Source organism: Macaca mulatta, chromosome 7 (assembly GCF_049350105.2).
Source record: "Macaca mulatta isolate MMU2019108-1 chromosome 7, T2T-MMU8v2.0, whole genome shotgun sequence".
Classification (NCBI taxonomy): domain Eukaryota; kingdom Metazoa; phylum Chordata; class Mammalia; order Primates; family Cercopithecidae; genus Macaca; species Macaca mulatta.
Window position 1 is genome coordinate 37,913,206 of NC_133412.1, and position 23,425 is coordinate 37,936,630.

Below are 23,425 nucleotides of genomic sequence, written 5' to 3' on the forward strand. Positions count from 1 at the left end.
CCATTTACCTTTATTTTGTCACTTCTCCATAAGTTTATTGCACTTTGTTAAAATGGTATATAAGTCTCCAGATCTGATGACCTTCCTGGGGGTTTTCACTTAATTTCTGTGAGGCCCCCTCATATACATATAAAATAATCCTTTCTCTCCTGTTAACCTGTCTTTTGTAAGTTTATTTTGTGGGGCCCCAGACACTGAATATAAGCGGGTAGAGGAAGAAGTTGGGTTTTTTCCTCTCTAACACTGAGTAAGTGATTTTAATCCAGTCACTTCTCTTTCACTGTAAAGTTATTTCCAATTGAAGTACTGTGATTTGCTGATACTGATTTTTTAAAATGTAAGTAAAGTAAAATACATACAGCTCTGACAGGGCCTGGGGTACAGGATGGGTATTTTTTGTGATTATTTGAAAGAAAAATAAAAGCACAAGGCTATTATATGGAACTGTAACAGTTAAATATTTTCTGTCCTCATTCAAAAAGATTGACTCTTCCTATCAATGAGAAATATATTCACAATGAGAAAAAATCGTAATATTTTTGGCACTAAAAAAAAAAATCAGCAAATGCTTAGTAATTCTCCAAGAAAGACAAGACTGTCGTGAATATGGCGGCTCTTTAATAACCAAGGCACCATTTTAAAATAGCTAGAATTAATTACAGGGCTAATGACCCATTGAAAGGCTTATTTAAATACCAAAGCCAGCACTGAACAGTCATGGAAAATATGGCTTAAAAGGGCTTTAGAGAGCAGAAACCAGGAACCGCAGTTGAAACAAAAAACACATTATCCTAGAACTCTAGCTACTTTGGTAAGAAACATTCAGGATGTGAAAAATCTCAGGGGAGTTCTCAGGCTGGGTAAGAGAAGCCACTAGGATCAACAGACAAGAAGATGACACATACGGTCACCTTTTGGAAAAGAAGGACTGCTATTTAGCATTCACCCAAAGAGAAGAGAGAAGAGCCCTTCTAAAACCATTCTCCCCCAGCCATCAAGGCTTTCTTTCCCCCATGCTCATCCCCTGCTTTTCTGATGTAGCCACCCATTTTTAATGTACCATAGGATAAAATTAAAATTTCCACAGACAGGAAAATATATATTTTAATAAGTCTCTGTGGCCATTTTAGAGCTGCATTATCTCCAAGAGCTTCCTGTGTCTTGGTCCTCTGTGCCCTGCATCCACGCCATCATAAGCCAAAGAAGAGGTGATAATCTTCAGTGTGCCCTACTTGCCAGGCAAAAGTGATGCCACTGCAGTTCTTAGCTTCTCTCTGTACCAAAATGGCCTTTCTGTACATCAGTATCCTGGGAGCACACCAGGTGGCCAGAGCTGAAACAGTTTCATTACTTCATTCACGGCCATTGATTAAATGCATTACTCTTACCCTTATTTACTATGGCCTAGACATGCCTTGTAGTTGCCTTGCTAAGTTAAAAGTGTAATAAAATCAAAAGCTTCCAAAGCCCTTGAGAGCTCAAGGTGGGGAGGTAGGAGAGGGAGTGAGGCACTCTCGACATATATTGGTTTCAAGGAGCAAATATAAATTTTAGTATAAATTGCCGTTCACAATAACGCTTTTAAACCAGCAATTATTTATACTGTACTACTCGAGAAACCCTATAATTATTCTGAAAGCACTTGCCAACGTCTACCCTGTTTCATATTTGCCAACACAGCCTTGTTCAAAAGAATTAGTGGCGATGTCAAAATTCTGCTTGGTACTAGGGTTACTGCTTGAAACAAGAAGTGATTACACGATGTTGGGATATTCAAGGAGAATGGGGCCAATAAAGTACCCTAAGAATGAAATTGTCTTGTATTCATATTCACAGGTGGGAAGAAAAGGAAGGTGGTGGTTGAAAGGGAAAAAAATTGCTTGAATTTTTTTTCCTTTTTTTTTTTTTTTTTTACTACTTTCCCAAGAAATACTGTCATCTGTTGAGCAAAGTGACTTTAAGAAAATGGTTTTTCAAATGCTGGAAATGGTAGTGATTTGAAGGAAAAAAGATAACCCACTTCTCCCTCTTCCCCACTCCTTCCTGCCTGGAAAATGTTTCTATTTCCGGCCTTTACTCCTGATATTTGTAAGTGAATCTGGGTAGTGACTGTAGAACCTCGGCTTACACATCTCAAAACACCCATCTGTGCAGGTCACTTGACTTTGCTGACCTATTTTCTGCTGTTTCTTTCTGTTACACAAATCTCCCCGACTTGAAAGAGCAATAGTCCCTCTACTTTCCAATGAAGCACAGACAGCAGAGAGATTTCTCACTCTCTGTAAATGCAGAAGCTTTTGGAGTGTCTGGCATTTCAGGTGAGTGTTTAGGAAAAACCGGATGTCATCCTGGGTGTCTCTCTCATCTTTATTTCATGCTTTCTCTTTTATAAACCCACCCAATTGTGGACAAGGGGATCTGTGTTCCCCATCGCCAAGTGAAAATACATTCTAAATCTACCCTCAAAATTGAGGGTGCTGTGCAAAGTTTCATAAATAGAAACAGGCAGGAGAAAAATCTGGCTTGACAACTTCTGAATTTAAGCCATTTATTCTCACCTCCACCCCATTTCTATCCCGCCTCTTCTCTTTTTTGAACACGTCATGTAAAAGCAGAGAACTAAGGCAGCTACCTAAAATAAACTTTGTATTACTTGTCTAAATATTTTAGGGAAGTGTTTTTCCTATTCTGAGTGTCCAGGCTGTTTTCTCAGTTCTCGTGTTCACTCTGCAGGTGAAGATACTGTCATTGACTGGGGAATGTGCCTGTGGACCATAACCCAAAGGCGGCATCTTTTGTGATAAAAGAGGTATAACCCTGTTTCATGAGTCTATTGGCCAGGAAAGAGATCCTCTGTGCCTGGAAGTTCACGGCTTCCCCTTTCTCTTCATCATTTCAGGTTCTGCGGGAGGCTCCATCTTTGATTCAAACCTCACTTCTTCCTAAAAGCCTTCGTAAATGAAGAAACCTTGCAAATTACAATAGATGTTTCCCCTCACCAGTCATGTATCTAGTTTGTACTTCCTTATCTTCCTTTTGTGAATACAGTGGCTTGCCATTTTGCCTTGAGGAACACTTGTTTGTCCACCCCAATCCAGTGATAAAGGAGAAGGAAAAGATTTATCAGATCATGTATTTATGCACAGCACATCCCCAAACGCTTCAGCAGCAATAAGTACCCAAAAAAGTACAGTTTAGGTAGCCAACTCCCACTGTCTAATTTAATCCCACTGAGACTGGATGTGTCTTTTTCTCCTTTTGTTCTAAAGAAACTTCTACTACTATTTGCTGGCAGGAATAACTTTCTGCCACCTGTAGTACTCTCTGCTTCTGTGAAGGCTGAACTTCAAGTTGCTGTGAAAGAATTTGCATTATCCCTCTATAGTCATACCTAAAATTAACCCACTGTCTTAAGTTAAATAAGATCTACAATGCTCACAACTGTTATGGTTATCCGAGAACTAGAGAGTGGGGCTTTCTGGCACTACAAGAGGATGTAGAAGATGACACATGTGGTTTGGCCTTTATTTGGAAGCAGCAAAAATCACAGAGGTGGTGGTTACAAGACAAAAAAGGCCAGGGGAGTGAACACAAAGTTTTGGCTGAGTTACTTTGTACTATTATGTAATGAGATACAAGTTCAGCCTTGCTTGAGTTTAAATAACCATAATGAACTGTTACAAACTCTGGGATGGAGACATTATAAACATAGGAAATTCTGTACTTGGTCCTCCAGTTGGTCAAGTCTACCTGTATTCATAAGGAACACATTCATTCCCTTGGGCTACAAGAGAAACATTCTGCAAACTGGAAATAGAAGTTACTCTCTGGATAGTTCTCTCAAAGAATATAATGAAGTAAATCCGAACTTCAGAAATCTCTGTGATCATGTATTTTAGAACATCACCAGAGCAAATAGCAATGAATCTCAGCTGATTAGAGCTTTAGTAAGTAATTGGGATAGCTGAATATCCAAATAGCTGGATTTTTATCCAAGTAAACACATGAAAACAAAGACGGCAGTTATCATAAATATTTTTAAAGGAATATTTCTAAATTATGACATATTTCTCTTCTTTTTAGAGAATTTTGAATAGAATTTACTTTCCTGATGATAAACAGTCATCAGAAATTTTATTTTAAAATTTATTAGAAATTTGGAGAGCAGGATGTCTAGCCTCTGAATGGGAACCTTAGTAGTGCCAATGATGAAAGAGAGAATTAAATATGGGTGATGTTGAGAAAAGCAAGATTTTTGTCTAGAAGTATGCCCAGTGCCACACTGTGGGAAAGGGAGGCAAACACAAGACTGGGCCACATCTCCATGGTCTCTGGACAGAGGACAGCTCAGGCCTTTGGATTCACTTACACAGACGCCAGTGAAAACAAAAGCATCACCTGGGGACAGGAAACACTGATGGAGTATTTGAAGAATCCCAAAAAGTTCATCCCTGGAACAAAATTGATCTTCACTAGCATTAAGAAGAAAGCAGAAAGGGCAGACTTGATAGCCTATCTCAAAAAAACTAACGAGCATTAATTAGTTGGCCACTGCCTTGTTTATTAGAAAACAGGAACATCTCATGACTTTTTAATGTGTACCATGATTTAATAGATCTCATATACCAGAATTCAGATCATTAACATCTGACAGAATATTTTTGTTGGGCAGTTCTGTTAACTAAGACTGGATTGTGGTTAAATGAGTATGTTCGATGTTTCTTTGAATTTTGATAGTAATTTTGATTCAGTAACTGCTGTCACTGTTTCCCCCTTCTGAAGATATGGTTGGACTTCATTAGTAATGTTCAACTTTTCATAAAGATGAATACCACCTTAAAACCTATTGGAAACTGGTTTTATGTTTAGATTTATATAACTAGTTATGTGAATATATTTAAATACTGGGGAAATTCCTTCACTGTCTCAGAATCAAGCAAGAGTCACCTGTATTTTGTGTTCTTTTGCCTCTTACAGGCAAGGGCTGAAGATAAGGTAGCAATGTCTACTTTATATTTTTGGCTTTGACTATGCCAATCTAATTAGAATTCCCTGTATCTAAAATGGTTTCCTTTACTTATAGAAAGGTATTTTAGTGTAGACTTTAGAGAAGTGCAATATTTAGAGTGATATTGTACACTAAAGTGTGACAGCTAAGAGTTAAATATTTTTTATTTGATATTACACTTTGGCATATACTGTAATATCAAATATACTTTATAAATAATAAAATCTTATAAATAACAAAATCTAATAAAAATCAAATAAAGAAATTTAATATTACACACCAAAGTGTAATACCAAATAAAGAGTATTTTACTCTTCTCAAAAAAATCTACTAGACACTTATGAAAAAAGTATTAAATTATTGTTTACGCTATAATGCTCTGAAGGCCTTCTAAGATTTATATGACATTTTGGCCCAACACTAAGTACCCTGGTTGTTTTCCTTTTTATGTTTTTTCTTCCTCCTTCATCTATTGTTTTCCTTCTTTCTGTAGTCATATGCTAGATCTTATGAGGCCCTCCCTCTACTTGTAATTAATATTTTGTCTTAGAATTAGCTATGTCTTGGAACCCAACCAGATAACTAAGCTTGTGTAAAAACCAATTATAAATAGGACGTACTGGGTCTAAAGAGATTTTCTCTGAAATCAAGTGCATGCACTGTAGTGCTTGAACTTTGGGATTCTGTTTTGGCAACCTAAAGGCCTATTTGCTGACTTCCTAACTTCTCAGATGGTTTGTGACAGCGAAGGTTGCAAGAGGACAGATCCATCACAGGTGAGCTATTGCTGTAGTAGGAAGGCAAGAAAGGTAATTGAAAGACCCTGTTCTTCAAATTACCAAGAGAAAGATGTCGTGCAGGGAATAGGACAATCACCTTTCTGTTATTTGCATTACGGCTTGATAATTATCACAAGTACATTCAGTTTGAGAGTTTCTCGATCTCTTCTCAATGCCTTCAAAAAGATATGTTATAAGACATGGCAAATTGATTATTTACTTAAGCAAGGCCAATGTCACGTTCCAAAAATATTTCAAAGCCAAATACACATAACTTTCTAAATTTGGCCATTGTTTTTTTTTTCCCCTTGACTGTTTTATTCTTGATTGCAATAGCCAAGAGTTAATATAGTTGCATTTTCTTAAGGAAACAACATAAGTTCTAACAAGAAATCTGTGAAAATGAATTTGTGATTTTAGTTCATTTTTGGATGATGTCAACCAATCATTGTAGTACACACCTGGCAAAGCAAAAAGTTTATCACGGCAACTCCTTATTTTGTTCCCTATGAGACTGTATTATATTTGGATCTCTCCAGAACATCTGACTCCCTTCTTAAGGAGACTGATGTTGAAAATTATCAGACAGCCACAAAACACAGTCCATTTTATATTAAAATGTGAGTATGTTTCTAAAATGTTCTCTTTTGTTTGTGTTCTCAAGAGTGCTTTCTATAACAAATTCATGTGACATAAACAGGGCCAGCTTGCCCTAGTTACACCCTTACTATTTCATTAACACAGGAACTGGGCTACTATCCTGTTTTTGTTATGCTTATGCTGAATAACTGTACTTAGCCAGCTGCCATGACTTGTCTGTAATCCCAGCACTTTAGGAAGCCAAGATGAGAGGATCACTTGAGCTCAGGAGTTCAAGACCAGCCTGGACAACATAGTGAGACCCTGCCTCAAAACAAAAAAAAAAATTAGCCGAGTGTGGTGGTGCCAGTCTGTGCCTGCCTGTAGCCTTGGCTACTGGCGGGGGAGAGGGGCCTGAGGTGGGAGGATCACTTGAGCCTGGGTCATGGCTGCAGTGAGCTGTGGCAACAGAGCAAAACCCTGGGTGACACAGCAAGATGCTGTCTCAATAAAAATAAGTACCTAACTGTATTCAAATGGCTTTCTTCTTCTAATGTGGCTGCCTGGGCAATTTGTCCATCTTTCCCCAGCAGCAGCTGCTAATGTTTAAGTGTAATTTTAGGCTAAAATTTTTTTTAATTAAAAAAATTAAAAGTTACACCAGCTTATTGAAGCAAATATAGAAAATACAGAGAAGTATAAGGAACAAAAAATAAAACATATTGTCTTCACTGCAGAGACAACTAAGTCTTTAAAAATGTACATGTCTGTCTATACACATCTGTACTCACACATGAGCACACACACATGCTGGCAGTGATGTTTTAAAATGTAAGTGTTTTTATACATGGGAAGTTTTAAATTGTGTTTTTTTAAATATTGGAGAATGCAAAATAATAATAAATAATGAGGCGTAATCGTAATTGTGATGACAAGAAAGCAATAAAAAAAAAGTTAAAGTCTTTAACTCTGAAACTAACGTAAGAATTTTATCCCATGTTGTAGATCCAGGAATACGTGAGGAAGATGCTTTAACTACAAGATGGCTCTCAAGGTTTTTGGACCCCCTTCCATAATGTAATAGATTCTGAATTGTAAAATACCAATACAGTTTTTAAAAGGGTCAAGAAATACAGAAGGAAAGTACATCTCAAGCTAAAACTTTATCCATTGAGAAAAGAAAAATAGCTCAGAACCATTTGAGCTATACGAGTTAGGCAAAATTTATCACACCCTGAGAGACATGATATGGGACTTCAGTCACGCTCCCCCCATGCAGGAGTGGTGGTGGGGAACTATTTAAAGCCGTTTGGTTTCTGACTAGATGCTGCCTCCATTATCTTCATGTTACTGGGATCTGTGGTACAAAGAACAATAGCTTATGGGTTTACAAAAAAATTATTTTTTTCTTTGAGACAGAGTTTTGCTCTTGATGCCCAGGCTGGAGTACAGTGGTGTGACCTCGGCTCACCACAACCTCTGCCTCACAGGTTCAAGCAATTCTCCTGCCTCAAGCCTCCTGAGTAGCTGGGATTACAGGTGTGCACCACCACGTCTGGCTAATTTTGTATTTTTAGTTTCACCATGTTGGTCAGGCTGGTCTTGAACTCCCGACCTCTCTGCCTTGGTCTCCCAAAGTGCTGGGATTACAGGCATAAGCCACCGCGCCCAGCCGGTGTACAAAAATTTTGTTGAGACAGAGTCTCGCTCTGTCACCCAGGCTGGAGTGCAATGGCACGATCATAGGTAACTGCAGCCTTGACCTCCTGGGCTCACACAATCCTCTTGCCTCAGCTTCCCAAGTAACTGGTACGACAGGCATGTGCCAATATGCTCAGCTAGTTTTTAAATTTTTTGGTGGGAGGGGGAGGTTTGTTTTTGTTTTGAGACAGAGTCTTGCTCTGTCGCCCAGGTTGGAGTGCATTAGCTCTAACCTGGCTCACTGCAACCTCTGCCTCCTGGGTTCAGGCGATTCTCCTACCTCAGCGTCCCAAGTAGCTGGGACTACAGGCGTGTTTTTTGTATTTTTTTTTTTTTGTATTTTTTTTTTAACTAGCTAACTTTTTGTATTTTTTTTTTTTTTTTTTTTTTTTTAGTAGAGATGGGGTTTCACCGTGTTAGCCAGGATGGTCAGCTAACTTTTTGTATTTTTTTTTTAGTAGAGATGGGGTTTCACCGTGTTAGCCAGGATGGTCTCGATCTCCTGACCTCGTGATCCACCCTCCTTGGCCTCCCAAAGTGCTGGGATTCCAGGCGTGAGCCACCATGCCTGGCTTTACATTTTTTGTAGAGATTGGGGTCTTGCTATGTTGCCCAGGTTGCTCTCAAACTCTTGGGCTTAAGTAATTGTCCTGCCTCAGAGTCTCAAAGTGCTGAGATTATAGGCATGAGCCACCGTGCCTGGCCAACAGCTTATGTTATTTAAATATAAATTCTTGGTAAACAATTTAGGAACTGCCTCTTATTTTTTCCTTTAAAAATTCACTTGTAACTGCTGTTAATCCGAGTGTACAAGGCAACTGGAATCTGTACTCCCAGGTGGCTATCCTCAAGTCTGGGCTCAAATAAATGCTATACTTTATCATATTTTCTGAATTTTGTTATTTAAGGCTGACATGTATAAGTTGAAATTCTGCCAGAGTGAACATGGAGTCAGTCTACCAAAGTAAAACCAAACTAGGGTGAATATTTAAATATTCAGACAAACATCCCTGCTATTGAAACAAATCACAAATATTTGCTTAGCATCCACTAAGTGCAAGATGCTAATGGTGCAAACACCAGGTATGCCAGACAACTGCTCAGCCTTTTATACCTCTTGGCCTAACTAGACACACCTGCAGTTTTCCACATGGAATTCCTCTTGTACTTTGGCTTAAGTGTGCATTTATTCTAATGGTAGAAAATATTAAACAGACTTTGGATTTAGAAGGTATCTCACTTCACTTCAAAGCAAAGTCTACCTTGTGAATTTAATTAGGGAACCTTCATGAGATTTTAGCCCTGATGTGTATTTCCAACTATTTTAGTCATCAAGAACACTTACTGTTCCAATTCTGCCACTGATGTGGTTGACCTTAGGGAAATTTCTTTGAGCCTCAGTTTCTTCATTTGTAGCATGGGGATCTTACTCACCTAAAACCACACTGAGATAGCTACAGTGCTTGGGGGGACAGGAGACTCTCAGTAAACAGCAGCTCTTATTGTTGTGCCCCAGAGTCTCTTAGGAAACAGGCTCCCCAGAGGTTCAAACCAAGGCTTTTCCTGTGTGGCTACATCACAGACATTGTTTATCAGAGGACACATCTTCTAGTTCACTGTGGTTCATTCTTGGTGGTCATTGGAAGTTTGCTCCATGACAGCAAGCACACACACAGGTAGCGATGGCCTACATATTTATTTTCAAGCAATGTCTTCCAGCAAACATGACATTCAGTATTGTATGAAACATCCCCACAGGATTCCACAGTCCTGCATGCGGCTTTCACTTTGCCCTCTATTGTACGGCCTTTCATGGGTTGCTTGGCTTGAGCACACTTCTCACTACATACTTCTTTTTATTAGTCTGTGAATTTTATATCCAGATAATGAATCCAAAGTCTGAGAAACATGCATGCTTACAATTGGTATACAGCACGGCTGTGGAGACATGGTTGAGAAGCTCTGGGATGAGACACCTAAATTCAAATCTTCTGTGTGAACTTGTGCAAAAATTTTAACCTCTTTGATCCTCAGTTCCCCTCCTTTGTAGAATGCTTATCCCCATTCTGGGTTATCCCTAGAGTTGTTGAAAGGTAAAAGTGATCATGCTTGTTCAGTGTTTAGCCCAGTGTTTGGCATATAGAAAAAATGTAATAAATGGCATCTTATGATGCAATTGTTACTGATTTTATCTTAACATAATACTCTTCACATTTGGCCCACCAAATAAGATCATCTTTTGGAGCCATTTTTCACTGCCAGTGAATGTGAGAATGATCTACACTCTCATCTAGTTGCTTTTACCTTCACTTACGAGAGAGCTGGCTAGGGATGGGGTAAACTGAGGGCGACAAAAGACTATTTGCTTGTGTTCTAAGTCTGCTGCGCTGTATTAAATCTGATCTTTTGGTCTCATCAGGACAATCCTCTAACCAGGAAAGGTGGGGGCCTGGGAAGACTACAGCTTGCTAGAGCAAGTCATCCTTGACATGTTGAACTTTCAACAAGTTTATCACTCAAATATATGTGGGGGATAGGGAATCTGCGAGAATCCTAGATTAAAAGTATTTTATCAGCACAAAACAGTGATTATTCTAAGACAATTATATGAGAACATAAAAGTATTGATATTTAAACAACTCAATACCCCCATAATGCCCGAACTAAAACCCTGCAACCAGTACAAGAATAGCATTATTATACATTTTTGCTTCACTTTGTGGAACTTTAAATTTAATGCCACAACCAACAGCTTACAAACTGCTGTGGGCAAGCAGCGACCCCCCTGTGAGCTCGGTAAATGTTATCTATTGTATTCTACCAACATCTCAGCAAAAAGACAGAGTGTTCCTGAAACAGTCTCTAAAGTCATCCATCAGAGCTTTGAAGAAGAACATTGTCTTCTTTTCATGTGGGCTGATTTTAAGGGACAACAGAGGTTTAACAGAGGACAACACAATTGGATTGAGAGAAAATTGCTATATTCCCAAGAATTCTTCCATAAAGGTAAATTCCCCAGATAACACATTTACTTTTTTTCTTTTTAAATTTTTGATTTTTAATTTTTAAAGTTGCTTTTTCTTGCAACTAGAAGCTCAAGTACTATTGCTATTCAGTGTTGGCTTCAGATAGTGCTAGAGGTGGCAAAAATAATTCTGCAAATGCGACTCACAGTGTGCACATTATATGTAATCTATTTTCATGTATTCATTAGCAGAGACATTTGGAATACCTTGTTGCTGAATAATGAAATAAATTGCATTTGTCCAATATCTTCCCATCTATATCACATTTATATCCGGACTTGAGCCTACACCAATGTTATTCAACAGCCAACTCTGTCTCATTCATAATGGATTTTTCTCCAAATGGATCTGTTTCATGTTAAAATTAGTGATAAAGGTAGTTTTTAATGGAATAGGCAGCAGGTAACAGCAGCTCCCAAAAGCATAACCTAATGGGGATAACTTAATTATTAGCCATATCACCTACAGAGAACCAGGATTATAATAAAACTCAATTTGGTACAAACATATATAGATACCACCCCTGGCTTTTTTTTTTTTTTTTAAATTAGCTAATTATGATGTGGCCTGAATTGATAAAGTCAACACATCCTCTCAAAGAACCACTTAAACACTTAAGGAAAATGAATAGTCCTTGGATTCGAGGCCAGGGATTTGACGGATTTGTAAATGTTACTCACCTCCTGGCTTGAACAGAAGTGATTTCTGATACAAGTTTCTTGCCCACCTACACTCTTGATGCTGGTAAACTGTTAAGTAAGCATTTGGGTAATATAATGCAAATTAATAACAGAGGTCTATAATTAACATACACTTACATGTGCACTCTAAAAATAGGGTATCAAGGAAAGTCTTCCTATTAGGTGATGTGATCAAGGATTAATTGGTTAATGTCTATATAGCCCACCTATACATAAATAAGCTTATGATTATTATAATTATGGAGAGCACAGTTCAAAATCAAGTTCAAAGAATAGTAATTTATATATCTAAGTATAGACGCAAATATTTAACTCTGTAAAAATACTTATTTTAATGCTATTCCAAATGTTTAATAAGTATTACTCATCACTTAAGTTTTACTTTTTCTCTCTTAGCAAAAAATCATAGATGATTCAAAAAATAATTCCCTTTTGCCATTAATAACATTTTAATGTTATTTTAATTTTTTTTGAAAACTTGGTCATAGGAAGGGAAGAGGGAAAGTTTGGTGTTAATGAAGAAACTACCTTGTTAATCACAGTGCATATTGGTGGATGGATAAGCAGAAGGTGATTTAAATTTATTGAAAGCTAGGTGTATATGAAAAATAGAGCAATAAAGTTGGGTTCCTAGCCTCCAAGTCTTATATATTACTTGAGGTTGGGGAGGTGACTAGATGAATACATGGTAGCAACTTATAAAGATCATAATAACAGAATATACCAAACCACATTTTTTTTTAGGGAATTTGGGAAGATTATTTGTCATTTGATTTGGGCCACAGAGAATGAATATCACATTTCCCTAGGCAGTGAAAGTGGCGATGGGAGTGAGGAAAAGCAAAGCAGAGGTCCCAGCATGAACATGCATGATGTGTTCAAAGAGAGGCTCAAAGGCAGGGTAGAGTGGAGCAAATGGCTCAACATAAGGATGGAAAGTGGGTAGCCAGGTTGGCGAGACCTAATCCTAAAAGGCCTTGAATACTCTGTTAAGGAGTTTGGACTTATTTTCTAGGTGACTTAAGCCTTCAGAACAGAAAGGAGTCTGTTTAGATTACATGTGAGAGCCCATCTGTCCAATGTTCAACCACAGAATCTAAATAATGATAAAGATACTAACAAAGATGAACTAGCCACAACCATTAATCTGCTTCCATAACAAGCTAGCCTGTGAGTTTTTAAATTATGTTTCTAGCCATTAATAACCAGGGAATTTCACATTAAAGTTCAGATTTATAGATTCTCTTAAAAAAAAAAAATCAAAGACCTGGTGATGATAGACCAGTTATTCCAAATGGCGACAGAGCCAAGGGAGGTGTTCCCTCTTCAAAGCATATGTGCCATCCGATGGTCCAAGTGCCTCCTCTACCTGCCACACTCATACCATCTGCCTAGGGGCACTAAATGTTTGGGTTTGCATCTTTTCTTTTAGAGAGATACCCTCTTTTATTATTATTATTATTATTTTTTTTTCTGAGACTGAGTCTTGGTCTGTCACCCAGGCTGGCGTGCAGTGGTGTGATCTCGGCTTTCTGCAACCTCCATCTCCCAGGTTCAAGCGATTCTCCTGCCTCAGCCTCCCGAATAGCTGGGACTACAGGCATGCACCACCGCACCCAGCTAATTTTTGTATTTTTAGTAGAGACAGGATTTCACCATGTTAGCCAGGCTAGTGTGGAACTCCTGGTCTTAAGTGATCCACCTGCCTTGGCCTCTGAAAGTGCTGGGATTACAGGTGTGAGCCACCAGGCCCAGCCGATACCCTCTTTTATTAGTAAGAATAATTCTACCATTGCATAAGTTCATACATACCGATTATCTCCAGCTTCTTTTGGTAATGCATTACTTTCCCTTTTTTTTCTTTCTCATGCCAATAAAGTTTTCCATTTATTCCTTTACTTAAAACTGAAGTTGTGTGGTGTTAAATAAAATGTGTTTGGGTTGAAAATGAAAATGAAGATGTCATATGTAAGGGGCCTATGATGAACAGAAGGTAGAAAGCATGCTCTGTGGCAGGGTTTCTCAGCTTTGGCACTATTGACATTTTGGGTGAGATAATTCTTTGTTGTGGGGCTGTCATGGGCACTGTAGAATGTTTAGCAGCATCCCTGGCCTCTACCCACTAGATGCTAATAGCCCTCTCTAATTGTATTAATCAAAAAATCTCTCTAGACACTGACAAATGTTCCCTGGGGGTCAAAAATGCCCCCAGTTGAGAACCACTGTTTTATGGAGAGAATGGTTTCCAGGAAAATAAGCTCTGGATAGGAGAGCGGTCCTCTGCTGGAAAATGGATAGGACAATGCTTATGTCTCCTGCTGTTACCTCTGCCCCTGTGCACCTTTCTGTTCTGCCAGACAAGGGTTGTCCCACCCACAGAACGGTGGAACAGCCAGGCATCCTGAGGGTAGTGATGCCAAAAGAAGCCCAAAGTCCTCTCCTACCTGGGAGAACCTTCAGCACCTCCATGAGGCTGCATGGCAGTGAAGACTTCTCTTTCTCTGCTCTCTACTGCTGATATAGTTAAGGGAAAGAAGAAAGAAATGTTCATGAGCTACTCTCAAGACCCACACCTCCATGTTTGCATAACCTGGCCCAGTGTGGTGTCAGAATACTTCTGAGGAAGGAAGAAGCCTCTTTCCTCCGACAAGGCACTGGGGAAGTCTAGTCTAGATCTCACTGGAAAGTCTAGTCTAGATCTCACTGGGAAGTCTAGCCTAGATCTCACTGGAAAGTCTAGCCTAGATCTCACTGGGAAGTCTAGTCTAGATCTCACTGGGAAGTCTAGTCTAGATCTCACTGGGAAGTCTAGTCTAGATCTCACTGGGAAGTCTAGTCTAGATCTCACTGGAAAGTCTAGTCTAGATCTCACTGGGAAGTCTAGCCTAGATCTCACTGGAAAGTCTAGCCTAGATCTCACTGGAAAGTCTAGTCTAGATCTCACTGGGAAGTCTAGCCTAGATCTCACTGGAAAGTCTAGTCTAGATCTCACTGGGAAGTCTAGCCTAGATCTCACTGGAAAGTCTAGCCTAGATCTCACTGGGAAGTCTAGTCTAGATCTCACTGGGAAGTCTAGCCTAGATCTCACTGGAAAGTCTAGCCTAGATCTCACTGGGAAGTCTAGCCTAGATCTCACTGGAAAGTCTAGCCTAGATCTCACTGGAAAGTCTAGCCTAGATCTCACTGGGAAGTCTAGCCTAGATCTCACTGGGAAGTCTAGCCTAGATCTCACTGGGAAGTCTAGCCTAGATCTCACTGGGAAGTCTAGCCTAGATCTCACTGGAAAGTCTAGCCTAGATCTCACTGGAAAGTCTAGCCTAGATCTCACTGGAAAGTCTAGCCTAGATCTCACTGGGAAGTCTAGCCTAGATCTCACTGGAAAGTCTAGCCTAGATCTCACTGGAAAGTCTAGCCTAGATCTCACTGGAAAGTCTAGCTTGGATCTCACTGGAAAGTCTAGCCTGGATCTCACTGGAAAGTCTAGTCTAGATCTCACTGGGAAGTCTAGCCTAGATCTCACTGAGAAGTCTAGCCTAGATCTCACTGGAAAGTCTAGCCTAGATCTCACTGGAAAGTCTAGCCTAGATCTCACTGGAAAGTCTAGCCTAGATCTCACTGGGAAGTCTAGCCTAGATCTCACTGGAAAGTCTAGCCTAGATTTCACTGGAAAGTCTAGCCTAGATCTCACTGGAAAGTCTAGTCTAGATCTCACTGGGAAGTCTAGTCTAGATCTCACTGGGGAGACCAGGACTTGCTGCTGCTATCACTGGGAGGCAGGAAGCAGGCCAGACACACATCCTGGAACACATCAGACCAAGGTCCAGGACCTCCTGTCCTTCCACTTGAAAGGCCTTGACCCAGAGCTCACTCACCTGAGAGCTTCTTTTACTTTTCCTTGCTTTGCAAGGAAGGAACGGAGTTGTTGAATGACAAAGTGAAGTAGGTAAAAGTTGACTGAATAGTTTTGATATTTTTCATATGGATTTCAGTTTAGATGGTTTTGCACTAAAAAAAAAAAAAAATCTCATGATTATGGCATTTCCTGGAGTGTAAAATAGGCTGATAATACAGTTTACAAAAGGCCTTTTTGTGGTTAGTGTCTTTTCACACCTCCATCTTCTGGCATTTAGAATCTAATCATTTCTTTGTGGTCAGAGGTATTATATATAGAAAATTGGTTGAATTAAATTAATCAACGAAAGTGGCTTGTTCATTTTGTACTCTTTCTCAAAAGAAACCACCAAGGTGGGAGGACTGTTTGAGCCTAAGAGTTCGAGACTAGCCTAGGCAACATGGAGAGACTCCATCTCTATAAAAAAATTAAAAAAAGAATAGCCATGTGTGGTGTCACATGCCTGTAGCCCCAGCTACTGGGGAGGCTGAGGCAGAAGGATCACTTGAGCCCCGGAGTTCCAGGTTATAGTGAGCTATGATCGCAATATTGCACTCCAGCCTGTGAGACCCTGTCTCTTTAAAAAGAAAAAGAAAAGAAAAAACCCAAAGGACTCATTTTTACATAATTCAAGTCTTCTGAATGATGCTTAGTAAATATGTAGTAAATGCTCAATACAGGCTAGCTCATGACAATAGTGATTCTGGTCCTCATGATAATTGGGCAGAAGGGTGGTAGTTAAAAGGGGAAACAGGGCAACAGCAAAGAAAACTGACAGTCTCCTAATTCAGTAAATAATGAGTAAATGAAATAGCAGTCACTCCCTTACAGTAACAACAGCTCAAAAGGCTGAATGGCTTGAACAGGGGAGGATGAACAATACAGGGGTAAAAGAGGGATGTAGACAAGGAAGGTTTTGAGTAAGTTAAACCTACTGGCGACAAAGAACGTACAGAGAGCAGGGCCAGGCAGCTGAAGCATTCTCGTATTCACAAATCAATGGAAGCTATTCAAGCCAATATGGTTTGATTTAGCAGATATTAACTGCAGCTAAAGTGATGCAAATACATCAGCAAAAGGAGAGCAAGATAAACACGAGAAACCTACACTCGTTAAAAAGCGAGATGAGAACAGAGACTGACATTTAAAGATCAGATTAAAAGGATAGGAAAAACTAGAGAAAAGTAAGACAATGTGATCATGAGATCCTTAGACAGAAGGGAGGTGGGGGGGACAGATTCAACAATCCCCCTGCTTATTTGACTCAGACACAAGAGAGAAGATAGCCGATCATGGGCCATCGGTGACATAAACACAACCCGGGCACTTCATAAATATTTGTTGAGTAACTAAACGTGCACGAAAAATGCCTTCCTTTCTGGATGTGAAGATAAACTGAGATTTTATACGGTACCATATTAACAAGTTTTTGTCTTCAGGAGAATGCTGAAAACCATGGACAGTATTATTTTTGTTTTGTGTGGGGGTGGGTGTGTGTGTTTCTGAGACGAGGTCTTGCTCTGTCACCCAGGCTGGAGGGTAGTGGTATGATCACAGCTTACTGCAGACTTGACTTCCCCAGGCTCAGGTTATCCTCCTACCTCAGTCTCCTGAGAAGCTGGGACTATAAGTGTGTGCCACCATATCCAGTTAATTATTATTATTATTTTGCATTTTTTTGTAGAGACAGGGTTTCACCATGTTGCCCAGGATGGTCTTGAACTCCTGGGCTCACAAAATCTGCTCACCTTGGCCTCCCAAAGTGCTGGGATTACAGGTGTGAGCTACTGCGCCTGGCCCATGGACAGTTTTAATGATGATTTTAAAACAGCTATTCATTTGGATAAATTTCCATGAGCCTCATCTTGTACCCCTGACACAGGTGCCATCATAGATTCAATTAGAGGGTCATGGTACAGTAGTTGGAGCACTAGACTGAGAGTCAAGAGACCAAGGTTCCAAAATTGGCTTTGCTGCTAAGTGTGTGATGCTGGGCCAGCCACTTAACCTTTCCAAGTTTCTGTTTTCTCTGGGGTAACAGGAGTGGCTTGGACCAGATAACTCAGGCCTGTCTCACGATCCTACATGTGCAGTGAGGTACATTACCATATTAATCAGCTATTTCACCCTGTCTGTATCCTGCCTTGTAGGCCCAGTGTTGAATGGCAGATAAAAGTTCTTTTTTTTCCTCTCTCCTCATTTTGCCTGCTAGTGGCTTGTCAACAGTAGTTTCTATAATCAATTCTGGAAATGTTTACCCATCGGTATTATCTGAAGGCTGTTATTTACTGTGCTTGCTATTTTTTTTCCCCGGGGGGTGTAGTAATTTTTACGTGCCTCCCACAGGAGACCACAGCAAACAACAAGGATACATTTTCACAATACTCAGCACGAAGGGACACTGTTTTGTTGATGTCCCTGACACAGTTTGAATTCATCGTAATGGTATATTTGAAGTGGTTTCCTGTGTTTGTGTGTGTGTGTGTGTGTGTGTGTGTGTGTGTGCCTGTAAAGACTAAATTAAAGCCCCAGTGCATACGGGAGTCCTTCTGTGTGCTGTTACTCTTAACTAGAATTAGTTTTTTCCCTTTTCTATGAAAACACAAATAACTGTGCAGGCCAATTAAACCTTTTGATGGAAATGAATAGCCTAGTTTTTAAGAGAGTTAAAGAGGCCTAAGACATCACTGACAGCACTTTTTGGTATCATAATATTACACCTGAGCTCTCTGTGGCACTCTTAGATGAAGCATGAACTATGGAAAGATCGTGACAGAAGCCTGAGGGGCCCCTGATTTTAGTCCCTGCCACTAACTGATCCTGGGCATGGTGTTTAATCTCCCAACTACCTGATTGTAAAGTTAGCAGATTGGACTAGATGACTGCTAAGGTCTCTTACAGGTCTAATAGTCTATAAAATGCCCAGCTAGCTATGGGACTGTTGTATTTAGCTATGTCACTTTCTACGATGAAAATTTTCTTCCCTGCTGGGAAGTTATCAAAATTCACTTTTTAGAATGTTATGCCAACATATAAATTGACCTCACTGCATTTCTGTTACCTCATTAAAAAAGTAATAATCCATGAAAAAGTACAAGGTGTGAGGGTGATTTGTGTAAACAGAATAATACCTTACCTTAAACACACCAGAACATCCTACAGAGCACAGAGGAGTAGCTCATGAATCCCAGTACTCCCAGATGAGGACAGGGAGGCCTGACATCTAAATTCCATGCATGAGATTCCATAAGTCTATGGAAAAAATACTAGGTATACCCTCATCCATTGCTCAATAGCCATGCTTTGAATCTGGGAGCCTTACAATTACATAGCAAAGTTGAGTAGCTTTAAATGTAGAAAGCAGGTCCATGAGTGGCTTTAATGTGGATTCTTTTGTTGGAGAAGACGAGGTCCTGTATTTCACATGGCCAGCAAAGGGTAAAGAAGGGAGAATCACTCAGAAATGTGTACCTTGGGGGAAAGAACCCCATAAGAAACCTACCAGAAAATGGGCATCATCCCTCATATTTGCAAAACCTTTCACAACTTAACCTTTTACAGCTTTACTAAACACTTGAATGCTCTGGGTACAGTGAACCATAAGAAATATAGGGAATATAACCCACAGGGTTTAATAAATGCATGGCTCTTATAGACGACTGGACCATCCTGCTTTTACCACTGGCAGCAAGAAAAAAAAAAAAAGAATGGCTTTTTAGTCATACTCCCTACTACCTTTTAAAAACAAATCGATACATAATATAGATAACAAAACTATATTTATGAAGAAGCACTTACTGATGGGCCAACCACCTGAAATGTGTTACCTCATTTAACAACCTCAAAATAATCCAGTGAGGTTGATGCCATTTTCACCCTCGGTAGGAGATGAGAGCTGTGTGAGTGAAGCCACTGTCCAGGGGCAAGGAAGTCAAATCACCACTATTCTGAACCAATTTGCCAAGTTTCAAGTGTTTACCTTGCATACAAAAGCAACCTGAGAGGCAGCTGGCAACGAATACTTCTTCACAGTTTGGGCATGAGTCCTGACTAACATGTACTAAATTACCAAGCGTATCTTTAAATAAATGTGTACCACAGCAACTCTAATCCAAACAACCATCTTTAATGTAATAATTACACTGGCTGTGACACGAGCTCAGCCGAGAGTGTATTTTTATTTTAACAAGCCTGAGTAAGTACATGAGTGTGGGCTGAGCTTTTTGCTCGACAGTCAATACTTGAAAGCTGGCTCCAACCTTTAATTTAAGCATTCGCTTGTAGCACCAACAGGGCTACAGGGTTTCTAGTATCAAAGACACACTCCTCCATCCTTTCATGGCCCTACTTCTGTAAGCAGCGTGATTGAACTGCAGCACCACAGAACTTGTTTTCCCTCCTTCTGGCAGCGTTAAGCCAAAACACGACTGCCCCATTCATCTTGGCAACATCATAATGAAGTCCCTGAATCAATTTCTAACAAGCAAAGTGCAGAAATCCATTGAAGGAGACTTGTGGCGGATGCCTTTCATACATCTCTCAACACCATACAAGAGGCAGAGCGGCCGCCCAGAAACCCAAATCATACCACAGAAGAGTCCTTTGCCGCGTCCAAAAAGCTTTTTTATTCCCTTGAAATAATTAAGGGAAAGGAAGATACTGAGAATACCTGATTGTTTCTCGGGTTTCTTCATGTGCCTTAAAAATATCTGGCGATTTCCCTCCATGGCCTCCCAGCAACTCCCATAGAATGAGGGCGAGAGCCCGTCATAGTTCAGACCCCACCGGTCTCCTCTACATGCCTCGTCTTCTGCAGTCCCCGCCTTGCCTTGCTGTCTAGCTCTCAGGGATTTTCACAAGCTCAACCATTTGTTGGCAACAACCTTCCTCTGCTTCAAAGCTCAGCTAAGCCTTCACCTCTTCCAAAAAACTGTTCCTAACCCCTCAGTCTGATGTGTGCTCCTCGTCTGTGCTCCTACCATCTCCTGCATTCCTCTAATCTGGCATTTACACTGTGTCATGATTTTATTTCCACCTTGGGCCCTCCCTGGCCTGTGAGCTCCTTGAAGGCAGGGACCACATCTTTTCATCTTTCTGGTTCCAGCACTTTTTATAGTGCCTGGCACACATCACATGCTCCATCCATTTCTATGTGTATTTTGTCTACTCCCATTCTACTGCAGTGTTCAGAAAAAGCCCCTAACCTCAATTTGCATGATGACCTAATATCGGAATCTGGAACAATGTGTGTTTCTGAGACTCCGGTGGTGCTGGGGCTGTCGGGTCAGAGCAGAGCAGGGTTAGCCCAGCCCTGCGAGTCTGGCAGACTCAGCCCCCAGTTGGAGCTATGTGCTAGCCCTGTGATCCCAGACAGGTTGCTCTGCGTCTCTGAGTCTCCGCTTCCTCCTCTGTAAAAAGGGGATGAAAGGCTAATGTAAGTATTAAATGTGGTAATCTATTTCACGGTGCTTGGCACACAGGAAGCGCTTTATAAATGACAGGCTCAGAACATGTATTACTGGTTACAAATAGCAGGGCTTGGATAATGCAGAATTAGAAGCCTCTTATGTCATATGATGAGAAATTTCATGCAAGTTCTCCTTCCATCATCCCCCATCTGACCAGACCACATAACTCATACGCTTGGGCACTGGCAAAGGCCCCTGTTAAAATGCAATGTGTACCAGCTAAGGCTGGATGAACTCATTACCCTAACTTCAAACTTGAATACGTGATGTGTACCATTTGCCATGTGTACAAGAGGATGAGAGGATGAGGATGTTAATAACAATACTTCAGTGCCTGCCATATGCTAAGTGCTTGTCACATGTGAGACACTGCATTAAGTGCCTTCCACGTGTTACTTCCTTCTTTCCAAAAATCCCTATGGGTAGATGTTATTATCATCTTTATTTGATAGATGATAAAACTGAGGTTAGTGAGGTTACATGACTTACCCAAGATCCTTCAGCTAATACATGGCATTTCTGGGACTTAAGCCTTATATTTGGAAAAATTTCCAGATCCATGCTTGCTCTTATGCCTATGCCAACTTTCTGATAGTCTTTCTTATTTCTGTATCTTGTGTCACCCGGAAGAGCCAGGAGAGAATGGGACACAAGATCAAAATACTGAGTCAGGGGCAGGAGAAGAGGAGGAGGTCTGGAGATTGTACTGCTTGATTTTTTATATGGTGATTAGGCAACTCTGCCCCCAGCTAAACCAGAAGGCCACCGAGAGCCCTGAGAGAGGAGATGATAAATTTCGAAAACATAACTCCGTGTGTCTAATGCCAGCCTTAACCTAGGGCCAGACCCTTCAGCAAAGAGCTAGAAAGTGCACAGACAGCATTAAGTCTTAGAAGACCTTCCTATTCCTATAGCAACGTCACCATATCTTCGGATTCACTTTTTCCTTCCCACTTGACTAGCAGGTCATTCAAAAGCCAATGGTTATAAAGCAAGAAAACAATCCTGTAAAAGTTGACACTGGACCTTCATGATACGGAGTTATGGCTTTGTACATGTACTTGAAGTATAAATGCCTTTAGCTTCCCTACTGTAAGGTCGTAGGTCCAATTTACCTTTAGTGAAATGGTGGTACAAAGGAACTGAGAATAAACAAAATGTTTGGTAAATGACAGAGTGAAAAATTCCAAAGTTGGGTCTAGAGAATATTTTCAGTACTGAGAATATATTATTTACTATATATATATATATATACATATATATGTATATACTAGAATCCTCCTGCCCTTTGGTAAGCTTTTTATTGAAGTGCAACATGTAAACAGAAACGGACACAAATAATAAATGTAAGCTTTATGAATGTTCACAGGCAATACTCCCAGATCAAGAAAAAAATGTCCCTTTGGTTTTTTAAAATAGTTTTCCATGCCTGGGTCAAAATCACCGAATAATGCAAGACTTAGCGTATAACATTTATTGTTTAAAGTTCAGTTAGCCAGAAAATGCTAAAAATTTAAGAAAATACAATGCCTAAACATGAGCCATTTTACTTCAAAGAGAATAATTATCTTACACTTTTATTTCCCAAATTGGAAAGTTAGAAGTTTTGTTTTCTTTTTAACCATGAGTGGGCATGTAGTTATTTCTCTCACCCTTTAAACAGCCAGGGTTTCCTCAGCTGCACCTTCCCAACACCCTCTCCAAGAATAGAGGATGGCTAGCCTTGCTTTCCTTCCTCTTCACTCCCATCCTTCCCCCACATCACCACTGCGAGTTGTTCTGAAACGGGGCCATCTCATTCTCCTCAGCCCTCCTAATTTTGGGCAGATCCACAGAAGACAGGAGGTACTTTTTCTCATGGGCAGGGTAGCTGTGGGCCATTGCACAACTTCTGTTTATACAGTGAGTATGCTTCAGCCTATCCCTTTAACTGGCTTAATAAAACCATGCCGGGAGCAATGTATCCCGATACTCTGAGACTGATTTGGCTCTGGGGGCACCAACTTTTCTCTTAGTTATAAGAGTCAGAAGCAAGACCCTGGAAATGCGGAACGTGCCAAAACACATTTGCTCCCACGCAACTGACAGCCTTTTGATAGGAAACCAAATGGAAGGCAAGACTTGCATGCCCCTTATTTGATAATAACAAAGAGGCAGATGGCCCAGCCACAAAGGGCAATGTGAATGTCTATATGTTAGATGCCAACAAAGTGATCATAAAATTAAGGACAAGTATTTGGGCATTGCTTTCTAACTGCATGTTATTTTTCA

The 23,425-nt window shown here is 40.2% G+C and overlaps 1 protein-coding gene, 1 long non-coding RNA gene and 1 pseudogene across 3 annotated transcripts in view; 2 read left to right on the forward strand and 1 right to left on the reverse strand.

The window, feature by feature from the left end:
- LOC144329909 (uncharacterized) overlaps nt 1–23,425 on the forward strand; it is a 113,446-nt gene that overhangs the window by 79,260 nt on the left and 10,761 nt on the right. The window lies entirely within an intron of this gene.
- RORA (RAR related orphan receptor A) overlaps nt 1–23,425 on the reverse strand; it is a 744,325-nt gene that overhangs the window by 69,698 nt on the left and 651,202 nt on the right. The gene's annotated exons all lie outside the window — the stretch shown is intronic.
- On the forward strand, nt 4,228–4,544 carry LOC144329908 (cytochrome c pseudogene; annotated as a pseudogene).